The 18,423-nt window shown below is 42.5% G+C and overlaps 1 protein-coding gene across 3 annotated transcripts in view; it reads left to right on the top strand.

The window, feature by feature from the left end:
* The window catches only part of NME9 (NME/NM23 family member 9), a 592,734-nt gene that overhangs the window by 262,775 nt on the left and 311,536 nt on the right, over positions 1–18,423 (top strand). The gene's annotated exons all lie outside the window — the stretch shown is intronic.

The following is an 18,423-nucleotide window of genomic DNA, read 5'->3' as shown; positions in this document are numbered from 1 at the left end:
ACTGCAATGGAGCTTTAGTTGAATACAGAAACCAGGTTGCAAATGTTACCTTCTGATGTAGGGCCTGATTTAAAAGTTGGTGGACGGCCTGTTTCTCCGCCAGGGTGACGGAGTAATTACTCATTCACCCTGATGAAGGTACCCTCTCCAAATTGAGAAATGACCGTCAAGCAGGTAATCATTTCTTCAAGCATTGGCAGGAGCCGCCATCAAGGTTCATCTTATCAGTGCTTAGTAAAGTTTGGTGCATGGCTCCGTCAACCAAACTCTTTTCTTTTGAATTTTCTAAAATAAATGGGATTTTCTTTTAGAAAATAAAAAATAAAATGCTCTCCTCAACATGGGAACCCTCTCCTACGTCGAGGGGAGCATTTAGCAGTTTTCACTGCTCCTAACTGCCAGGGTGTTCCTAGCAGTGAAGGACAGTGAAAACTGACCTCTAATTCCACCCATCTAAATTAGGTGGGTGAAATTACAGGTATGCCTTCGACGGCCCTTACTCTGCAGTGCTGCCAGCGAGGTTTAATCACGACGGAAACAGAGTAGTCTAAGCTGCAACTTGATTAAATCTATAGCCCACCCGCATCCAAATCAAACAGGTATACCACATTCTTGGCAGTAAGAATACTTCATCGCGACAGAGTATCCTTACTGCCAAACATTAAATCAGGTCCCTAGTCTCTGAAATGGAACTAAAAAATCCTCAAAGGAGCAAGCCAATACTCTGTGTTTAAGAAGGGCTCCAAGAGGCCGCATGGCCGTTGGACGAGGTTCCGTGAAGCTGTTGACTTTTGTGAGAAAGTTCCAAGGTGGACAAATTCAAAATTTATACCTCTGAAAGGTCCCTCAATGACCAGATACTTTTTCTGCCTTCGCCTGGTGAAGATTTCTATTTTCAGACTTAGTCTTAGTCACTTTTTTGGAAACTGGATTCCTCCTTTGGACCAAGGCTGCATGCTGTGGCGGAACAGGGCTCCAAGAGGCCATATATCCACTATGTGACATTCTGCTGAAATGGATTTGCCTCTACAGAAAAACTCAGAGTGAGAGCAACTTGATTCTTGAAGTCCCAGTGTTTTCATAATGTTTGGAGGAGTACACTTTCCTACAGTGAAGGGGCCTAGGACCTCAGGAAGAGCACTTGGAGGGGTCAAGACTCACTCAGCAGAAGCCACTAGGAGTCCTCAGGATACGTCCTGTTGGAACTGGTTAGCAAGGCTCTTCAGAAAAAGGGACTTCATGCAGTTTGTTGTGTCCTTGTAGCCTAACAGGAGATCAGCCAACTGACCCTTGGAGTCCACTTCTTTGTCCTGGGCACAAGTAGGAGTGGGTCCACACTTTCAGGTTACTTAGCAGCAGGTGTAGTCCTTCTTATATCGTTCACAGGTCAAGTAGTGTTTTGAAAAGGAACCCTGGGGATGCCCAATTTATGCCTGGCACTAGCCTGTGGTTGGGGGTGACTCGTGGCCCCTCCCTAACCAAGTGTGAAAAAGATCCCAGAGTTATCTTACCAACTTTTGCATCAGTTCCTTTGTGCCCTTCTACAAACAATAACACAGTGCCCCTCTCTGCCTAAATCCAAGATAGTGAAAATCCTCTCCCCTTGTGCAGGACCTATGGACCCACCCCAGAGGTGTGGTCAGGGAAAGGAGCAACTCCTCTTCTGTGGTCACTTCAAATCAATTGTGGTGGCACCTCCTCTCCAACTGGAATTGGTGCCTGCTCGAACAAAGAAGGGCCTTGATCAGGTGTCAGCTAACATTTGCCGATGACAGAGTGGGCCTCTTTGAAGTTAATCAAGTTCCTGGGCACAGCCCAGATGGACATCGTTCCTGAGGAAGATAACACCGCTCCACACTCACGGCTTTTGCCTAAGTTCTGGAAGCCATTTCATATCTTATCAAGTGTGCTGTTCAACTCCTGGGGGACAGTTGAAGCGCATGCAAATGCGCCCACAGAGGCATCAAGTAGTGAAAAGGTAACTTTCGACTTTCTAAAAGTACCTTTTTATAAAATATTTATTGCAAATCCGACTTCATCAGTGAATTAGACTTCTAATAAATATTTCAAAAAGTTAGAGAATGACATTTATAGGCTTTTCCTAGCCATTTTTAGGTCTCGCCTGACCCAGCGCATGCGCTGGTCTGGTGAGACTTTTTGAGAGGGCTCCAAAAAGTGCTACCAGGTCAGCCTAGAGCTACAGTGCATGTGCGTGGGTACGCGCGCCGCGCATGGCCGCGATTGCTTTCACTTTTGCGGCCGCTTGATGTTTGATCGCGATCACTTTTGCGGCCGCACGGCCGCTTGGCATAGCCAATAGGTCTCACTTTTGGGATCTTATAAGTATTTAGCTATGCAACTGTTGCATGGCTAAACACTTATAAGGTCTCAAAGGCGAGACCTATTGGCTATGCCAATGCTTGTTATATGTACTATTGTGTTCCAATTCTTTCCTATGGAACAGCCAACCCTGTTACAGTTAAAATACCTTTAGGGGCCTTTTCACTGCCAGGACACGTTTAACATTAAACCTTTAAATGTCCTACTTTTAAATAGCACACACCATGCCTTATGGGCAGTAAAGCCAATATAGGGGTGACTTCTTAATATTTAAAAGGAAGGTTTTGGTCTGTCAAAAGCAGTTATTTTGGCAGGCCAAATTTGCAGTTTTAAAACTGCAGAGCCATGCTGCAATGGGAGACAGGCAGTCGTGTTTACACTGTCACAGTAGTCAGTGGCACAACGGGTGCTGCAGTCCTCTAGTAACATTTAACTTACAGGTCCTTGGTGCACTTAAATATGCTAATCAAGAGTATAGCCAATTTCGTTATGTTATATGGTTCAGAGCTCGTGCATTGCAGTCTGGTTAGCAGAGTCCCAGTGCACACAGTAAAAAAACAGCAATATCAGTCAACAAATGGAGGTGACCACGCAAAAAAAAGCCATTTCCTTAAATTCAATGCTTTTTCATCTGCCATATTACAATTGCAATAGTCAATGCTGCTGCACATGTTATACGGCGAACTGACATCTGCCAAATTCTAAATAGGGCCCCTATACTCTGCTGGTGAGGACAGAGGACAGAGAGTGGATGTAGAGCTGTTAGGAGATGCAATCAGAATGTTAGTTTCTATTCTTCCAAGGCAGTATGGAAGTACCATGCTCCACATGTCCAAAGAGTAAGGTGGTATGAAAGTGTGCTCTGCTCTTCAAGATGAGAAGAGGAACAAATGTGCTGTGATCTACTTTTCCAAGGGCAAAGGAGAGAACACTACAATGAGGCCTCTCATTAGGAGTTGCCCATTAATAAGTCTGGTGATTCTGGCTCATTGAGATCATTTTACTAGAAAGGTATCTGTAGGGGTTGCAAAAACCTGCCCATTGCAAGTAGGACCCTGAGGGTCAACTAAGGAAAGGGGAATAAATGGACATTGTTATAGAACATATCAGGTTTCATGGATTCTTCCTCGTTCCTAGCGGATTTTCACCTATGAATTTCAGCTGCTATAAGATGCTGAAGACCCTGGGGAAAATTGTGTAGTCCCCAGTCTACAAATTCTGTTAAACCCTGATGGGCCCCGTACCTTCTGTTACTGCGCCTATCAAACATTACTTGCAGTACAAAATAAGGGCCACAGTGTCTCATCTTACTATTCTACAATGGGATGAAGGTGAGTAACATGGTGAACTTATTAGCTAGGAAAAGGTGCTGTGTCTACCCATCCAGATAAGAAGAAGAGAACATTTCCCTTCCAATAAAGATGTAGAAGAAAGGAATCAATGAACATTGTATTGTGCCTTTCATCAGTGGATCCCTAAGATGAGGGATTCAACTGGACCAGGATCTTTGGTAGCAGTTTTCTTTCTGCTTCTAGCATGCATCATGTTGTAGCCCGGAAGCGCAGGAGTCAAGAAGGTGGAGCAAAACCCAGTGATGCCATGGCATCAGTGAATGGCCTTATATTCCCTAGTGCAGCCTTTTTTTAAACAAAAAGTATACATCTTCACATATTGTCGGTAAGGCTTTCTGATGTGATGCTTGGGCAGTAATGTCACTGCCTCTACCACTCTAGGAGCAGTCAATCTGACAAATCTACAGTTGACCTTCTGTTCAGTGGGCTTAGCATATAAAATGATTTGCCCATCAATGGCGGGAGATGCTTTGAGGGAAAAAGGTATGATGGCAGTTCCACCATGCCATTGGGGCATGACAGACCTGCCTTATTATATGATTTCAAAGGGAAGACAGGGGTGATGAATGAGCTTTACTCAGAAATATTATACCTAATGTCCCAAGCACGTGCCAGTGGATGTCCCAAGCATGTGGTAGCCATTTCTGAGCTTATCCTGGTTTGCCTTGTCAAATGTGGCATGACCAGGCAGAGCAGGCACTAACAGAAATGGTACTGAGAGGTTCCTTTGATACTGTTACTACTGGTAAAGGTTCTGTTACTAAGGTTTTCCCCTAGGGCAAAACCAGAATCAGTTTGGCTGTCATGAAAACCGTCTATCCCTGACCTCTTAATGACGCATGAGACCTGAGAAGAGACGCGTAGTAGCATCTGCCTAATTTGGGCAGACGTCCTGTTAATTCCTCCTCTACATGAGACCTTTAAGAGGGTGTCTTGGTCTTTGAAAAATGAGATGCTGTTTCACGGCCATTGGGTCATGTATGAAGACCACTATCCTTTACTGTTTTTCAACATGCATATAAGGTCATTAAAAGTAGATTCTGTTATTTAACATCACTGAAATGTATCCAACAAGAGAGAAACCAAAGCAATTACACCTTGAAACTCCGAATCATAGGCTTTAAAATTGATATGTCCTTTTTTCATCATAAATTGTGAAATAACAGTCACAACGTTTTCAAGATATATATATTTCCTGTACGATTAAATACAATAATTACAACTTTCATGAAGTATCAAATGGTCTTAAAAAAGTGTGCTGAGAATGTTAACAGACAGGGTATAACAGAATCATAAAAATATCAGATGCCCTTAAAGGTGGATTTAAAAAATACATTTTGTAACATTGCATAATGTTTTCAAGCGGGCAAGCGTTAGGGCAATCAAAAAAGGTATACCAAGTAGGAGTGCATGGGACTCTCCAAATCCAGAAGAAGAGCCATGCAACAAAGTGTACAAGACAACTGATCTGATAAATTCGGAAGGCTGACAAGAGGGAAAATGATTGCTGTCACGGCTCCTTGTATAGAAAACTGGGGTCAAATGCTCTAAGGGCTCTCTGATGTCATCCTCCAGTGTTAAAAATGTGTGGCGTGGTTCAGTGTGGCTATTGCACTGTTCATAAATTTCAAATTTGTTACTGTCAATTGGCACAAATCCCTCTTCACCTAGGTTTCAGTAGCCTTGGAAATAAATAATAATAATAATTCCTGTTTTTAAAGCGTGAAGATATCACCCCTTAAGGTTTCAAGGAGCTACAGATTGTCGGGAAGATTAAGTGAGCCATTACCCAGAGTCACATGATGCTGAGCTGCCGCCAGGGAACACACTGCGGTTCCTGTGCTCCGGAGACGATCTGGCACCACACCTCTCCCTTGGTAAAGCTCCGTATAGTTTGATCTTAAAAGATAGGAAGTATCCAGTAGCCCCTTTGCGCCCACCAATACTTTCGCATGCAAGCCACATGGACTAATCGATGCCAATCGACGCCACGCAGACAGCATTGCTGGTCCGTGCTGCCTCTGAGACGGCCGTAATGACATGCCTTGAGGGGAATTCGTCCACGCCTTAGCCATTCCAGTTGTATTTTTGCTGCCAGGGAGAGTGGTTGGCTTAAAAATGCTGGCCAGTTCGTAAGGTCATAGAGATTTACTGCTACCTTTGCGTGAGCCATCCTACCTAATTCCAGTAGATCCTGGTCTGTTGTTATAATATTTGCTTGTTTCAGTAGCACAGTTGGGAGCTGCTTAATGGAGGATGCTGCTTTCCCATAACTCTTGCGCTTTCAAATGATGTATTGATTCTTTCAAATAGTTCTTCCAGAGGGATTTTCTTTTTTAACTTTACCATATTGGATATGTTAAGGCATCTTCACTGGCAACTGTAAGCTTCATGCAAAACACTACAAATATGAAATATAGAATTACATCTTGTCTTGTTAAATGGAATTCCAGACGGATTTGTGCCGTAGTTGTGTAACCTGGCAGGTGGAAGAGGCGACAGTAGCATCTACATTGAACTTTGTCAAGCCAGCTACTGAGCCTATTTCTGAAGGCCAGAATTCCAGCAATAATTTGCTTCTGATTACCTTGCCTAGCGATGCCAGATCTGGGCCTGTTAGTTTGTTTTATAGGTTTTATAGGCTTTGAAATACAAAGAGCAATGCAGTGGCCATGCTCTTTAGCATGTTCAAGTGAGATTGGTAATGCCCTCTTTCGATAATCCATACACCCAAATTTTCATATGATTTGGCCCCCTCCATTCTTTCATTTCCAAGAACCAGGAGTTTGCTGCCAGTGTGGTTCACTGACACAAAATCACAGTAAAAAATATCATTGACAAAAATATTTTCAAAAGTAGACAAAAATGCTGATTTTGTTAATATAGAGTTTAAAGTAGTAAATGTTAAATATTTTAACATATACAATGATTATAATGAACCTTAAATATATTCCACTCATATTTAATACTATATATATAAGTATATACTTATATAAACACACACGTATATGTATGCATGTTTATATATATACATTTATATATATATATAGATAGATAGCTAGATAGATAGATAGATATAGTGTCACATAATTGATCAAAATATTTATTTTACATTGTATAAATTAGTATTTTTATATCTAATTTATTACTCTGAAAGATATATGTATATATGTGTATAATATATTCAGTGAAAAAACCATAGGTTTCAGGGGCGTTATAGTTAGCTGGACTTTTCACTCGTACAAAACCATTGAAATTCCCCCGTTATAGTTAGTTCAGCTAACTATAACTCGCGCGCCCGCAATGCACTGCTGATGACATCACATATTACATCACTCATGACATGGTCAGTGGCATCACTCATGACATCACTCATGACATCTCAAATGACATCACTGATGACATCACTGATGACATCATCCAGTGAATGTGTGTTTTTCTGAAAATTACATATGTATATCTCAAGGTCGATGGAAGAATAAATGGGTATATAAGTGTCTAAATGGATGATTTGTTTTTGAAAAATTGATTGATTAAGTGTATCTTAGTGAATACATGGCTTAGTGAGTAATGTTTAAATATGTAAATATCTGTATCAGTCTCTCACTTTGTGTATAAGTGGCTGCATGGGTTGGGGAGTAGCTACATGAGTGTCTATATAGGTTATTAGTTGGTTTTTTGAGTATCAGTATGAGTGTCTGAGTGTCTGTATTGTTCGGTGGGGGGGTATTACGTAGTGCATAGGTGCATGAATGAGTGACTCACTGTTTGTATGTGTTGAAGACAGCATGTATGCAGGACTGTATGGGTGGATGAGTGTGTGCATGGATGTGTTAGTGAGTGAATGACTGTCTCAATAGTGTCTTTATGAGCAACTACATATGTTTTAAACTAGTATATGTGACTATTCGTGTATATAAGTTAGTATATGTGAGAGTGAGAGATTGGAAGAGTTCCTGTATGAATAAGTATGTGTTTCTATAAGTGATTGTTTAAAAGACTAAGTATGTGTAAGTTTCTGTAGAAGTAAGTGTGGTGGTGTGTGTATAACTGTATATGCAAGTAAATGGATGTTTGATTCTTTATTAGCATGAGTGACTATGTGTGTGAGTAACTCTATGGATGAGTGGCGTTGTGTAACAGGATGTATAGGTGTATGAGTACATATGATGAGTGAGTACATGTATGAGTGACTGTATAGGACTGTTGGTGAATGAGTGGATGTGTATGTGGATCTTAGAATTACTGAATAGGTTGTTGTAACTGGTATTGGTATGTCCATTGTTTTGAAAATTTTAGTTTCTATTTTTGAATGTGTTTATCAAAGGTTATATTAGGGGGAGAGGAGGTCTGCCACTCTATCACAAGGATGATGTCATCAGTGATGTCATTTGAGATGTCATCAGTTTTGTCATGAGTGATGTCACTGACCATGTCATGAGTGATGTAATATGTGACGTCATCAGCAGTGCATTGTGGGCGCGTGAGTTATAGTTAGCTGAACTAACTATAACGGGGGGATTTCAATGGTTTTGTACGAGTGAAAAGTCCAGCTAACTATAACGCCCCTGAAACCTATGGTTTTTTCAGTGAATTTTTAAGGTTTTTTAAATGCTAATTCCTAACTATAACGTGCCTGAAACCTATGGTTTTTTCAGTGAATTTCAAAGGTTTTTTAAATGCTAATTTCTAACTATGCCTACAGAGATAGGACATGTGAAGAAAGAAGAAAAAACGCACAGAAAGAAAAAAAAGAAATGCAGAAAGAAGCAACAGAAGTCCTCAAAGACGAAGAGAAGTGCAGGAAGAAGGATAACGTGCAGAAAGAACAAACAGAAGAGCAGAAAGAAGCCTTGTTGCAAAATCATCCTGTACCCTCAACTTTTTCAGACGGATACTGGTGGTAACTGAGTCTGCCTAACCAGTCCTAGAGCCAGTGGTATGTTAAAAGACACTCAGAATACAGTGAAAACACCTACATACACTAGGGAACACTATGCGTTGGGGTCCCCCTGTGATTAGCATGACCTCCTCTGTAAGCCCCTAGTATATAATAGGGCAGGGGATTAAAACTACCTCTTAAAACGCGCCACAGGGCGTGTTTGCACACGTCACCTCAGGCCCCGTCCCCTCCCTTCCCCACTGTGTAAACACGCCCTGTGGCCGTTTTACGTTGGGAGATTAAGTCCCCTTGAATCCTGAGGGTCCCTAGGATCCAACTAGACCACTAGGTACCTCCAGTAGGCGCCACAGAGCTGTGTTGCAGAGAGATGTAAAAAGGGGCACGGCCTAGACCACCTCTCTGCAACGCAGCGCAGTGGCGCTTACTTGAAGCACCTGATGGGCTAGTTGGCCCCCAGGGTCCCTCAGGATTGAAGGGGAATTATTTCCCCAACTTAAAACGCGCCACAGGGCGTGTTTGCACACGTTAACGCAGGCCCCGTCCCCTCCCTTCACCACTGTGTAAACACGCCCTGTGGTCGTTTTTATTTGGGAGATAAAGTTCATTTGAATCCTGAGGGTCCCTAGGGTCCAACTAGCCCACTAGGTACCTCCAGTAAGCGCCACAGAGCTGCGTTGCAGAGAGGTGTAAAAAGTGGCTCGGCCTGGACCACCTCTCTGCAACGCAGCTCAGTGGCGCTTACTGGAAGCACCTGGTGGGCTAGTTAGCCCCCAGGGGCCCTCAGGATTAAAGGGTAATTATTTCCCCAACTTAAAATGCGCCATAGGGCGTGTTTGCACACGTCACCTCAGGCCCCGTCCCCTCCCTTCCCCACTGTGTAAACACGCCCTGTGACCGTTTTAAGTTGGGAGATTAAGTCCCCTTGAATCTTGAGGGTCCCTAGGGGCAAAATAGCCCACTAGGTACGTCCACTAAGTGCCATTGCTGAGAGGTGTAAAAAGGGGCACAGCCTGCACCACCTCTCTGCAACGCAGAGCAGTGGCGCTTACTGGAAGCACCTGGTGGGCTAGTTTGCCCCCAGGGTCCCTCAGGATTGAAAGGGAATTATTTCCCCAACTTAAAACTCGCCACAGGGCGTGTTAGCACACGTCACCTCAGCCCACTAGGTACCTCCAGTAAGCGCCACAGAGCTGCGTTGCATTGAGGTGTAAAAATGGGCGTGGCCTCAGAACACCTGTCTGCAGCGCAGCTCCCTGGCGCATACTGGAGATACCTGTTGGGCTAGTTGGCCCACAGGGACCCTCAGTATTGAAGGGAAAATTAATTCCCCAACTTACAACTGGCCAGAGGGCATGTTCGCAGTGACGCTCTGATGTGTCTAACGCCCTACTGTACCTAATCCCGGCGCCCCCGCCGGTGGGTACTCTCCAAGTAGACACCCTTGTCGTTTATTTATACAAACATGGGTAGCTATTGACGGGCACATTTAATACACACGCACACCAAGCCATTCAAAGGGGGTTCGACAAAAATTCAAACTATGCAAGAAACCCCCCTCACGATTAATAAAACACACATCCACTGCCGGATGTGTAATACTTTTTATTTTACTCTCTGGAAAGGAGCCTCCTAGGACCGGTTTCTGGCATTTCAGCCGTCTTCAGCCAGGCTTGTTTGAATCCAGTGGCAAAGTGAGCAAGGGACTCACGTCTGAGCATACCCGGCGAACTCATGGCGAACAAAGCAAAAACCAAAGGGGATGATGGACGGAGTGTTGAACATTTCAAGCACTCACCCCCAGTCAACTGATCTGGGTTTAATCCATCACAGTTCTTTAGCCCACTCTGCCACCCCAGTTCAGTCATGGCCATATGCAAATCAGTCTGACCCTGTGCCTCATGGGAACAGTCCAGCCCGAACTGCCAAGCCTTCCCTGGACCGGAAACAAGCCTCCTAGGACCGGTTTCTGGCATTTCAGCCGTCTTCAGCCAGGCTTGCTTGAATCCAGTGGCAAAGTGAGCAAGGGACTCACGTCTGAGCATACCCTGCCAACTCATGGCGAACAAAGCAAAAACCAAAGGGGATGATGGACGGAGTGTTGAACATTGCAAGCACTCACCCCAGTCAACTGAGCTGGGTTTAATCCATCACCGTTCTTTAGCCCACTCTGCCACCCCAGTTCAGACATGGCCATATGCAATCAGTCTGACCCTGTGCCTCATGGGAACAGTCCAGCCCGAACTGCCAAGCCATGCCTTCCCTGGACCGGAAACAAGCCTCCTAGGACCGGTTTCTGGCATTTCAGCCGTCTTCAGCCAGGCTTGCTTGAATCCAATGGCAAAGTGAGCAAGGGACTCACGTCTGAGCATACCCTGCCAACTAAACTATGTTATAACACACAGAGCTATGCCATACATATTACAATCTGGGATCTATATCTTTGTCACAGTGCATATGCAACGTTACACTCCCCAGCACATATTTTATATTACAACTTTAGAGACTAGTTAGGTTACACAACACTGCCCTGTGCATATTACACTCCAAGGCGTATATCGCATAGCACGCGCTAGTGTCTGTGCTATCTCGCGTCTCCAATGAATCTGTCATTGCGCACAATGTATTGCATATTATATTTCACGCCCCGGTTCATCTTATTTCACACTTTTTGGTGCATAGTTTATACCATATACTATATCTAGTTTTTATTTTCAATCGTGCTCTCAGGACTATGTTCTATATAACACTGCGTCCACCTACCCTTTTCACGGGCATTACATTTTGCGATGGGGGGTGGAGGGTCAGGGGGTGTTTCTGCCAAGTGAGCCCGGAGTCACAGTCACAAACGTCCTCTTCTTCCTGAATAAAAGTGAGATTATGCAGGATACTTGTTCATATTTTAAGTAGTTCGCACAGACACACATTTTAAAAACAATAAAGTTCCTAATACCCACCTTCTCTGAACAGTTAGCTTGCTGCCCCATCCACCTCCTCCCTATCCTCTGTTGTCTGAATCCATGGACTAGCCTCCTCCCTCCTGCCATGCATGGTCTGATGTGCTGCCACTGCCCTCCATTTAGCATGATGTACCAGTCCACTCCTCCTGCCCTCCATTGCCCAATTCTATGGCCGCCCATCATTGACCTCCTGCTTAGCCTCTGTGCTTAGCTTGTTGCCCCTATTCTCCTTCCCCCTGCTCTCCGATGTCATGCCCCTGCTCCATCCTTTTTGCCCACCATGTTCCATGGACATGCCACTCCTATCTACTCTGAGTGTTCTGTTAAGCTGCCACTCCCCTAACACCTGCCTAGCATTTTCAGATGACTGTAACCTGTCCCTGCCACCTCCACCCTGCCTGTCCACATGCCATGCCCCCATCCCCTTCCTCCTGTCCTCAATGGTCCATTTTACTGCCACACCCTTCTGCCCTCCCTGGTCTGTTGTGCTGCAACTGCTCCTCCTGCCTGCCCTGCGCGGTCTGTTGTGAGGCCCCTTCCCCTGAACTCTCTTGTCTGTGCCCAGGTCCTGTCCCTCCCTTCTATCCTCCATGGTCCTTTGTGCATGCCCCTGCACCCTCCTTCTTGCCCATCATAGCCATTGTGCTGCCACTAACCCCCCGCTTGCCATGCATGGTCTTCTGTGCTGCCATGGCCCCTCCCACCTTCCCTGTGTGGTCAGCTAGCTGCCCCTGACCCGCTCCCACCTTCCCTCCATGGTCTGTGTGTATGCCATCATAGTCTCACTGTTGCTCTCCATGGTGTGTCTTGTTTCTAATGCCCATCCTGCCTGACCTCCATGGTCATCTTGCTGCTCCTGCCCTGCCCCCATGCCCCCAGCCCTCTGTTTCCATGTGCAGACCCCTATTCCCTCCGTCCTGGCTTGTCTGTTCTATTGTAATGCCCCTGATCCGTCCCTCCTGCCCTTTATGGTCGGTTATGCTGCAGCTTTCTCTCCTGTCTGTCCATTATGGTCAGCTAGCTACCATTGCCTCTTTCCCCTCTGTTCTCTGTTGTCCATGTGCATGGTCCTGTCCCCTACCTATTGCTTTCTATGGATTGTTGTGCTGCACTCCCGTCCCGCATGCCCTGTGTGGTGTATTGTGCTGCTGCAAACCACGAGGCCTGCCCTGTAGGGTCAGTTTGGTGCACCTCTCCATGTCCCTCCTGTCCTCTGTTATCCGAGTCCATGTCCCTACCCCAATTCCTCCTGCATACCATGATCCAATGTACTATACTTGTGAACATTTTGAACTTGGTAAGAGGGAGATTTTGAAAAAAAAACTGGGGTATTGATTTTGCCCTTTGAGTTACATTGAGTGGAAATTGTAGACAGGAGACAGATCAAATAAAGCCCATTTGAGCTTAAAAACATTATACGTTTCCTGGCTGAAACGGGTCTGTTGGCATGTATGGTTGTACTACCACTGCCTCTTCCTTCTGCCCACAATGGTCTATTATATAGCCACAGCCTCTCTTGCCAGTCCTGTATTGTTGGTTTGTTGCCCCTGCCCCCCTTTCCTCCGCCCCCCATAGTCTGTTGTGCTGCCACTGCCCTTCCTGCCTGCCCAGTGTGGTCAAATTGTTGCCTCTGCACTCTCCTACCTGCCTTCAATTTTCACAGTCCGCGCCCCTGGCCTCTGCCTCTCAACAGTATCCCAATGAACAACTAGATTGCTAACATTCTATATTTATTACAAAAGTGTGGAACGCCTGACGTCATCTTGATGTAATCAAAACTGTAATACCTATTTCGTTTAGAAATCACATATATGAGAGGGTCTTATTTGCATCAAAATTATGGTTAGTGCTCTAAAAAACTAAAATGAGGACATATTTTCTGAGTTTTCAAATAGCGACAAAGAACTTTAAAATTATTTGTAATCTTTATGTTTTATTATCCAGTTGACCACTTGATTAAAAGTTGCACTTAGGGGAGAGGATGTGGTGTTACTTCCAAAGCTGCAGACTTTGCAACTGGGGAACCAGGTTGGAGTTTCTGCTTCAGCTCAACATTCTGTGATTCTGGTCAAATCACTTAATCTCCCCATGTCTACAACCAAAATGAATTTGATCTTGTGTGATGTAACCAATGCTCATGTAAAGCACTCCAATACCTGACAAGTCTGCACTATATAAAACTGCAAATACACAAAAAATAAGTGTTTTGCACACTTCTTTCATTGGGCTACATGTGAGCTACATCTGGGTGATATTTGTGCTGCATTTGGGCTCTTTTGTGTCTGGTGGCCATCTTGGGAGATTTATTTGTTATGAAGTTTCCTAATTTCCTCATTTACTGCAGTCTCCTCAGTAGGAAATCCTTTCAGTTTTTTACTTTGATTCCATCAAGAAGGTATTTTGACATATCACACATTTGCCATACATTCTGAATGTTAGCACTCTAGTTGCTCATTAGATCACTGTAGTAAAGCTACTGCTCACCACGGAAGTCTGCTGCTGGTATTAAAAGTGCATGTTTCAGTCTGCATATCAGAATTTTAATGAAATAGAAGAGGATTTGAGAAGTCACTCAAAATGTGCCCTAATTTTTCTTTCTTCAGCAGTAATCATAATTTCTATGGCAAAATGAACCCCCTCATTGTGTTCCTTAGAAATTAAATGTTTTAAGTGTTACCAGTTTATTTCTATCAACATGGCTTCAGGTGTGCCATACTTTTGTCATAAGTAAGACAGTAAGCGCTCTAGTTGTTCGTTAGAACACTCTGGGACATTCTGTCATTGGGCTATACTTGGGCTACATCTGGGTGATATTTGGGATACATTTCGGCTCTTTTGTATCTGGTGGCCATCTTGGGAGATTTATTTGTTATGAAGTTTCCTAATTTCCTCATTTACTGCAGTCTCCTCAGTAGGAATTCTTTCAGTTTTTTACTTTGATTCCATCAAGAAGGTATTTTGACATATGTCACACATTTGCCATAAATTCTGAATGTTAGCACTCTAGTTGCTCATTAGATCACTGTAGTAAAGCTACTGCTCACCACGGAAGTCTGCTGCTGGTATTAAAAGTGCATGTTTCAGTCTGCATATCAGAATTTTAATGAAATAGAAGAGGATTTGAGAAGTCACTCAAAATGTGCCCTAATTTTTCTTTCTTCAGCACTAATCATAATTTCTATGGCAAAATGAACCCCCTCATTGTGTTCCTTATAAATTAAATGTTTTAAGTGTTACCAGTTTATTCCTATCAAGATGGCTTCAGCTGTGCCATACTTTTGTCATAAGTAAGACAGTAAGCGCTCTAGTTGTTCGTTAGAACACTCTGGGACATTCTGTCATTGGGCTATACTTGGGCTACATCTGGGTGATATTTGGGATACATTTCGGCTCTTTTGTATCTGGTGGCCATCTTGGGAGATTTATTTGTTATGAAGTTTCCTAATTTCCTCATTTACTGCAGTCTCCTCAGTAGGAAATACTTTCAGTTTTTTACTTTGGGTCCATCAAGAAGGCATTCAGATGTGTCACACATTTGCCATAATTTCTGAATGTTAGCACTCTAGTTGCTCATTAGATCACTGTAGTAAAGCTACTGCTCACCAGGGAAGTCTGCTGCTGGTATTCAAAGTGCATGTTTCAGTCTGCATGTCAGAATTATTTTATGAAATAGAACAGGATTTGAGAAGTCAAAATAAGATGTATGATGTTACAACGCGAGTCATTACAACGCGTGCAGTTACATCGCGGTCGTTACAACGACTGCGATGTTACTACGCTATGCCATTACAACGCAAGTCTTTACATCGACTTGCGCTAGATGGCGTGCTAACATTAGAAAAGCGTAATTTACTATTCCAACTCCAGTCCACTTAACAGTAGGGAAGGTGTTGGGATAGTAAACTACACTATTTGTAATGTTAGCACGCCATCTAGCGCAAGTCGATGTAAAGACTTGCGTTGTAATGGCATCGCGTGGTTACATGCGTTCGTTGTAACGACCGCGATGTAACAGCATTGCGTTATACTGAATGCGATGTAAACGATGTTTCCCGTCAAAATGTGCCCTAATTTTTCTTTCTGCAGCACTAATCATACTTTCTATGGCAAAATGAACCCCCTCATTTTGTTCCTTTTTAAATTAAATGTTTTAAGAGTTACCACTTTATTCCAATCAAGATGGCTTCAGGTGTGCAATACGTTTGTCATAAGTAGGACTGTTAGCGCTCTAGTTGTTCTTTAGAACACTCTGGGAAGCTTCAGTAGAACACAAAGGAATCAACCAACAGACTCTGTCCTTGTTGGATGTACATGTTTTACTGAGAATGTCAGACTTCATTGTCACATGACTGAGAAAGATAATGTGAACTTACAGAAAATACCACAATTCCTAAAATGAGTATGGTACCATCAACAAATGATTTAAAATGTAACTAAAGTCTTAAAACCTTCTATTAACTGCAATGCTTTTTAATGAGGTGCTATCATGTATATTGGTCCCAAGATGGCTGCCAACACTTCTTGGATGAAGTACTGACAGCCAATCAGATCTCACGATGAGATGTGTGGTTAGGCTACGCCCAGATATATCTATCTTTTTAACTCTAATTTTCTCAGGAACTACTGAACGGATTTACACCATTTAAGCAAAAGGCACGAGTCTGAACTGAGGACTACCTCTTTGCCAAATGTGGTGTAATTCCGTTCAGCAGTTCGGGCTGTAGCTGCGTCAACAGGTCCTATGGGAAAATGCATGGGGAAACCGCGTTTTGGGACCCCCCTTTTTTCTCGGTCCCTGGTTGATGAATCACCGTGAAATTTTCAGGATAGGAGCGGACCAGAGCTGGCCAAAAGTTTGGAAAAGTTTGTGAATATTCGTGAATTGGCGCCAACGTTATTCTAAATAGAATGTTGCGGATTTCCTATGGAAAATAGGTCCTAACTATAACTACCTACTGGCGACTGCCAGTAGGTAATAATAATAATTTTAAAATATTATTTTTTATTTTGATATTTTACATTTATTTATATGATAGTATTAATAATAAATTTAAAGCATTAGGAAATGAATACAATGTAAAATAATTACTTTTTATTCATAATATTAGTTATGTTGACTTTTATGTGTTAGATATAAAACATACAAAATACAATGATAAGAAATATAAACAATAGAAATAGAAAACATATATTAATGTAGACAGTAAATATAATAATAAAAATTGAAAAATCCCAAAACATCTAATAAAAATACTATAAACATTCAAATTAATTTTTCAATAAAAACAAATAATATAATATAAAGTAAAACAATGCTAATAAATCTATTTAACCAATATTATGAAAACTATTGGAGTCTAAGAATATTAAATATACTATTCCCACTCAAGTTTGTCAACATTACGGAAAGTGTTGAACTTTGGTGGGGTTTGATTTATTATTCATACTCTAGTCACCACGATTATAGGGAAAGTGTTGGACTTCGGAGGACTTATATTTGCTATTATCACTCCAGTCTGCGCAACAGTAGGGAAAGTGTTGGACTTCAAAGGGGTAAAATTTACTATTCCCATTCCAATCTGTGCAAAAGTAGGAAAAGTGCTGCAGTCCGGAGGGGTGAAATGTACTATTCCTACTCCAAACAACACAACATTAGGGTAAGTGTTGAATTTCAGAGTGGTTACATTTACTATTCTCACAACAAACAGGGCAACAGTAGGGAAACCATTGGATTTTGAAGGGGTAAAATTTACTGTACCCACTCCAGTCTGCACAACAGTAGGGAAAGTGTTGGATTTCGGAGGGGTGAAATTTACTGTTCTCACTCCCAACAGGGCAAAAGTAGGGAAAGAAGGTATTTCAGAGGGGTAAAATGTACTATGCCCACTCCAGTCTGTGCAACAGTAGGGAAAGCGTTGGATATCAGAGGAATGAAATGTACTGTTCCCACTCCAAACAGCACAACAGTAGTAAAAGTGTTGAACTGCAAAGAGATTCATTTTACTATGCCCACTGCAGTCTAAGCAAGAATAGTGAAAGTACTTCCCTTCAAACACATTACATATATGAGATACCCCATGAATGTAGAAAAAATATTCAACTCTCAATATTAAAAAATATTAATTAACATAAGAATATATATGTATTAAAACAACTAAAAACAATTAATCAACTCACATACGTACTATTAACAAAAATTATCAATGACTAAATAATTGTTATTCAGTTATTCAAACCTAGCACCCGCACCTAAAATATAACAACAAAAATACCTATTCCATAACTTACATATTTAAAATAAACTGAACAATTAATTAACAATTAATAATGGATTTTTAATTAATTATTACTTAATAACCTTCTCACCCTACAAACCTAGCACCCTGCAACTAAAATGTAAGTAAAATTAATCAGCATTCCATCGTTGACATAATTAAAAATCGATTAAATAATTAATTTACAATTAACATTAAATTGTTAATTAATTCATTAAATTCCCACCCTACACTCCTACAAACCTAGCAGCCCATGCCAGAGTTGATGTGTGCGGTGCCTATATAAGCGCCGCCCTAGCATTCTGACTTCAGTTCTTTTCTTTTCATGCCAGTCAGTGTAGATCCAGAGTGAGCTACCCCTGTCACTTTTTTTGACCTTTTGTCAAATATTTTTTAAAAACTCCTGATGTGAGGATGTCAACCAAAAGGGTAGGTTTCAAACCATGTGGAGTCTGTCATCGTCAGATGTTGGTAACGCATCACACCTGGTTTGCTTTTGGTGTCTGAAGCATGATCACAACGCCAAGATGTGCGTGGATTGCCACGTCATGCATCCAAAAGCTCTGAGGGAGCGATCCCTCAAGCTCCTTGCTTAC

This window comes from Triturus cristatus, chromosome 3_2 (genome assembly GCF_964204655.1).
Source record: "Triturus cristatus chromosome 3_2, aTriCri1.1, whole genome shotgun sequence".
NCBI classification, from domain to species: domain Eukaryota; kingdom Metazoa; phylum Chordata; class Amphibia; order Caudata; family Salamandridae; genus Triturus; species Triturus cristatus.
The sequence above is the reverse complement of the archived record's forward strand: the minus strand, read 5'-3'. Positions and strand labels throughout refer to the sequence as shown.